Below are 6,290 nucleotides of genomic sequence, written 5' to 3' on the forward strand. Positions count from 1 at the left end.
AATACACACACACACACACACACACATAATTAAACATAATATCGACTAATATTGTATATTCATTTATTATTCTTATATTAATAATATTGTGTCACATAATCTATAATTCAGAAATTAATTACCAGTGTGTATATATGTATATACATTCACTCCAAAAAAGGGGTACACTTAAAATTGTGGAAAAAATCAGCGAATTTCAAATGACGATAACTTCGTAAATCATAAAGAAAGAAAGGTATAAAAAAAATATAAAAAATGAAAATGAAGCTTGGAATCTCTGCTTTAAGAATCCAGTCATTTCAGTATTGCGAGATAAATTCATTTAAAATGGTGGATGATAAAGCATGAGCATGCGAAATTGAAAAATAATAGTCCGAGTTTGCATGGCGTGAGTCAAATGCCGCAACTCAATGGGATAAAAAGCATATGATAATAAAGAGTCTCCTCTTTAAAATGCTTTTTTGTTCATCTCGATACAATGATTTTTTGTTATTCGCATTTAAACTAAAAAGCTGCCTTCTTATTCAAATGCGAATGTTTCAGCGAAAAGAAAGAAAGGTATAAAAAAAATATAAAAAATGAAAATGAAGCTTGGAATCTCTACTTTAAGAATCCATTCATTTCAGTGTTGCGAGATAAATTTATTTAAAATAGTGGATGATAAAGCATGCGAGCATGCGAAATTGAAAAATAATGGTCCGAGTATGCATGGCGTGAGTTAAATGTTGCAACTCAATGGGATAAAGAGCATATAATAGTACATAGTCTCCTCTTTAAAATACTTTCATATTCATCTAAATACGATGATTTCTTTTCGCTGAAACATTCGCATTTGAATAAGAAGGTAGCTTTTTAGTTTAAATGCGAATAACTCTCCAAAATGTCATTGTATCGAGATGAACAAAAAAGCATTTTAAAGAGGAGACTCTGTACTATTATATGCTTTTTATCCCATTGAGTTGCGGCATTTGACTCACGCCATGTGCCGTGCAAATTCAAATTATTATTTTTCAATTTCCCATGCTCTTGCTTTGTCGTCCGCCATTTTAAATAAATTTATCTCGCAACATTGAAATGACTGGATTCTTAAAGTAGAGATTCCAAGTTTCATTTTTTATATACCTTTCTTTCTTTATTATTTACGAAGTTATCGTCATTTGAAATTTGCTGATTTTTTCCCAAATTTTAAGTGTTCCCCTTCTTTTGGAGTGAGTGTATATACATATATACACACTGGTAATTAATTTCTGAATTATAGATTATGTGACACAATGTTTTTAATAATATAAGAATACTAATTTGTTAATATTAATTGTGTGTGTGTGTGTGTGTGTGTACTTCTTTCGATTGTGCATTCACAATCAGTCACTCACTCGTTCATTCACTTGCTCTCTCTCTCTCTCTCTCTCTCTCTCTCTCTCTCTCTGATTGCTCGTTTACTTTATCGTGTTTCATATGTTCCTCGCATATTCACGAATATAGATTTAGAAAACAACAAAATAGAAATAGAAAGTAACTTATTGCATTTTTCATGTATGTTATATAAAACAAAATTGCATAAATTAATTTATTTTTACGTATAGGGAAACGAAAATAGAAAAAGTATAAGCCATGAATGAAAGACTATAATAATGCGAATGAAGGGATATAACAATAAACTAGCAGAGAGAAAGAAAGAAAGTGAAAAAAGAGAGAGATAGAAAGAGAGTGAATGAATGTGTAAACGAATATGCGAGGAGCATATGAAACAGCGATAAAGTAAAGGGGCGATAAGAGAAAGAAAGAGAGAAAGACGCGAGTAAACATATAAGCGAATATATGAGGAGCACGAAGCAACGCGATTTGAAAAACAGAGAGAGAGAGAGAGAGAGAGAGAGAGAGAGAGAGAGAAAGAGAATGTACGACGAAGAGAAAGAATATACGTTAAAGTGCAATCAATGAACTATATATAAACTGGAATGAGAACTGAAAAGCTTTTCGCGAGCCGATAGAGAACAATTCTTCAGGGCATGGTGCCTCATTTCATCCTTTTAGAGCTGCTTGTACTGTGCAAGATGTGCGTATGTGCGTATATGCATGTGAGCGAGACACCCTGCCCTGAACATCTATCTCAGGCTCGCAGTCCGCTTATGTATTTATAATGGCAGTTCCTATTCTAATTTATATATAGTTTAATGACTACAATATAATATGTACTATTATACATTACTCACACATGCATGAAAGAGATAGTATAATTGTCTGTCCTTGTCAAACCAAACGGATTGCAACTCTATCTATCGCCACATCGCGCAACTAATTTTCTGCTCTCTTTACTTCTTGAACCTCGATCTCGCACATACACACATACATACGAAAATTTTGCAGGCATTGATTTTTTTATTAGGCTTCTAAATGCATTTGAATGCTCACTTATATTCCTTCAGGCAATTCCGAGCTGAGAGGTTTTTTTATTTTGTATGTACAAACTACAAAACTTTTATATTTTTTATACTTTTTTATATTCAGCTAATATTATTACGAGCTGACATCAGAAGCCGATAGAAAAACTAATTCTCTATTTTTTTTATTTTGAACATAAAATGATTCGATCTCATATTTCTTGCTACGTGTAGTTTATTCTTGGAAAAGCATTTGTTATTCTATTAAGCCAATAAAATATTTCGCGCCTGCAAAAATATAATCGGTTTGTCGGTAAAACAGACTTTAGGATCCCCTTAAGTGGGACACCTGCTGCAATCTGTTAATTAATAAGTTAAAAATATTTCCTTTTATAATTCTAAAATTAAAAGATCCTGTACATTTTATATAAAAAAAGACTTCGATCAAATTGGCTGAGATTGAAATATATAGTAGTTTAAGTGATGCTGATCAAAAGTTTTCTAGAGCAAAAAATCTAAAAATCAAAAATATAAAAGATATGATTTTTGAAGTGGATGAAATTGAAGTTTAAAAAACTGTTTTTAAATATATAGATTAAAATATATAAATGTTTGAAAAAAAATATATATATATATATAAAATATATAAAACATATATATATGTATATATATATATATATATATATATATATATATATGTATATATATATATATATATATATATATATATATATATATATATACTACCCACTTCAAATCATCGTACCGTTTATACTTTTAATTTTCGAACTTTTTGCCCGAAGAAACTTTTGATCAGCACTACCTAAACAATCAACATATTTCAATTTCAGTCAATTTGACCAAAGTCACTTTTTTCATATTAAATGTGCGAGGTCATTTCGGACAAAATTTTGCAAAAGAAAAAGGTCGTCTCAAGAATTAAGAAATCTCATTTTAAAGACAAAAAATAATTTTGAATCATCCTTTATATAAGAAGCGTTTATAAATATAGTATCGTCTATATTCTTGCAACTTCCAAATCTTGTGTTATGGCTAAAGAAGAAGCTGTTATTATTAATGAAGATGATAATTTGATGGAAATTGATAATAATCTGGATGAATCATATGGTAAGAATCGCGTTCTCTCCGAATATTCAGATTACGATAGCGAATGTAGCGAAAAATTTACAGAAGGAATTCAATCACGAATTTTATATCGTGCTGTAATTATTACCATAGATATTATGAAGAAATGTGTTGTATATATCTTTATTATACTACTGGCAATACGAAGTTTTGCATGTTGTTATTTACGAAAATCAGACTTGATTTCTCACATTCTCGCTACGAGAATATGAAACCGCATATTATAGTTTGATCTGTGAATCGCACTCTAGGGAGCGTGGAAATCCTTTGTATCAAATATTGCTGTGCAACATGTATCCCATAACATAAGTTAAACTGTCGGTTACATGAACAATTAAAAATGTTGAACAATGGAGAAAGAATGAGAATGATGAAATTATTGAGATTGAATCATCTAATGTGGAATCATTTCCGTTTTCAAATTAATTATTGCGAAGAATTACTTCAAATGGCGCGGTTGCCTCGCGGTTTCTCTATTTTGTAAACCCTTCGTCTATCAAACACATTGCGCCGTGGACTTCTTGTCTATCGATCGCGCCGCGAAGTTATCTTTCCCTCACGTGCAGGATTCCCCGCCCGCACCCTCCCTTGGGTGCGTTCAGATTCCCCACCCCGATGCCCCGAACCACCCAAATGGATTTCTCTTGCTTCTACCCAAACGATATGCAGAGTATCGTTCAGATTCCATATGAATACACCCGGGTGAGGGGAAAAAGCACCCTGCTCTTGACACAGAGTGCCAGCGAGTAGAGTTCGAATATTATTTCGCGCCAAGAAAGAAGTAGAAATATTGCAATGCAATATTGCAATACAATATTGCAATAATATTGCAATGCAATATTGTAGCAATATTGCAATATAATTTATATATTATAATGCTTTGTAATGTTTGTAATTTTGCTTTATAATTGTTGGAATTCTGTGTCTTGTAGCCAACCAATCATAGCGTTCAGATATTTTGCCTAGACGCACATTTGAACGCTATGATTGATTGGCTACAAAGTAATAGATACAGAATTCCAATCCGTCAGAAATCTTGTCGCTATCGCTATGGCATAGCATTGTGCAAGCAGCTTAACACAATTTACATTATAATAGTGCAATTACGAATTTTATATTTTTATTAATATATTTTTATATTATTTTAATTCATTTGTATACATGTCCCATACATAGATTATTTGTGATTTAAATAACGTTTTAATTTTTATAGATTTACATTAAAATTTAATTCTAAATTACGTGAGTAGAATATAATTAAGAAACTTCAATTGTATTTTGATTATAAAAGTTTCCTTAATTACGGAAATTGTTATTATCAAGTATTTCAAATATATAAATTTTTTAAAAATTAATTTCACATGCAGTATAAAATAGAATATTTCAGAAAAAATAACACATAATAATTATAATTATATATATATATATATATATATATATGTATATAATTATATATATATATATATATATATATATATATATATATATATAATTATATATATATATATATATATATATATATAATTATATATATATATATATATATATATATATATATATATATTTATTTATTTATTTATTTATTTATTTATATAAGTAAGTTACATGAAATAAAAAATATACAACATATATATAAATTTATTCATATTAATTTATAAATAAAAAATTAAAAGAAATTACATAAAAACTTTCTATACGAAATTTATATACGGTAATATATAATGCGTTAGTATATTATATATCCATATATATTATTCTGTGTATATACGCAAATATATATATGTGAACATTTTTTTATAAATCTTATAAATGAAAACAAAAATTAATTTAAATTGCATATTAAAGTATATCTTCAATACATCTAAGAACAAAAAATTCATATGAAAAATAATAAGAATTTTATATGAACATAAACATTATATATATATATATATATATATATATATATATTATATATTATATACAGGGTGTCCCATTTTAACTTGGACAGTAAAATATCTCAAAAACTAAGCCCAGCAAACAAAAATGTTTCAGACAAAAGTTGCAATTAACAATTACATATTTTTTCTTAAAAACAACTGTGTGTTTTCTTTACACTAATTGATTCCTCTCATTATTTTGTACATAAAAGTATTAAGGTAAGATAATCGAAAAATGAATATTTTACAAGATATTTTATGGTTTATGTAAAATTAAGAAATGATTTGAAGCCTCATAACTCGGAAAGTACTTAATGAAAACTAACTTAATTATAGTGTTTTGGAAAGCTCTCGAGATAAGCTACAAGAATAAGCAAAAGTATATAGGGTGTCCCATTTAAAAAGTTGGAGGTGACCTTCACAAAACCTTGACAACGCTATTCGAGGTCATAATAATGTTGCTGTGTAATGCGCCACATAAAACCCTATAACTTTTGTATGAAACATTTTTTTTTAAAATGCGTAATTTTCGAAATATTAAGGGGTTTCCACACTTTTGCTAAACCTTGTATAAAGTGAACACATAACTATTACATTAATATAATTATTGATAAATGTCAGTGTGAACACTTTGAAGCTGCATATTACATACTATATATCATGCGACTTATTTCAAAATTAATTTTCATGCATTAATTATGGCAGAAAAAATTTCTAAATTTCTAAATATTTTACGAAAATTATAAAACATCCCCGATAGGAAAATTGTGAAAAACTTTTACAATAATGACATCATGACTTGACAAAAAATTTCTCCATAATTGCACTAACAAATGATTCGCCA

The sequence above is a fragment of the Camponotus vicinus genome, unplaced genomic scaffold (genome assembly GCF_025532165.1).
Source record: "Camponotus vicinus isolate PSW18456_S1 unplaced genomic scaffold, iyCamVici1.0 SCAF_1, whole genome shotgun sequence".
Classification (NCBI taxonomy): Eukaryota; Metazoa; Arthropoda; class Insecta; order Hymenoptera; family Formicidae; genus Camponotus; species Camponotus vicinus.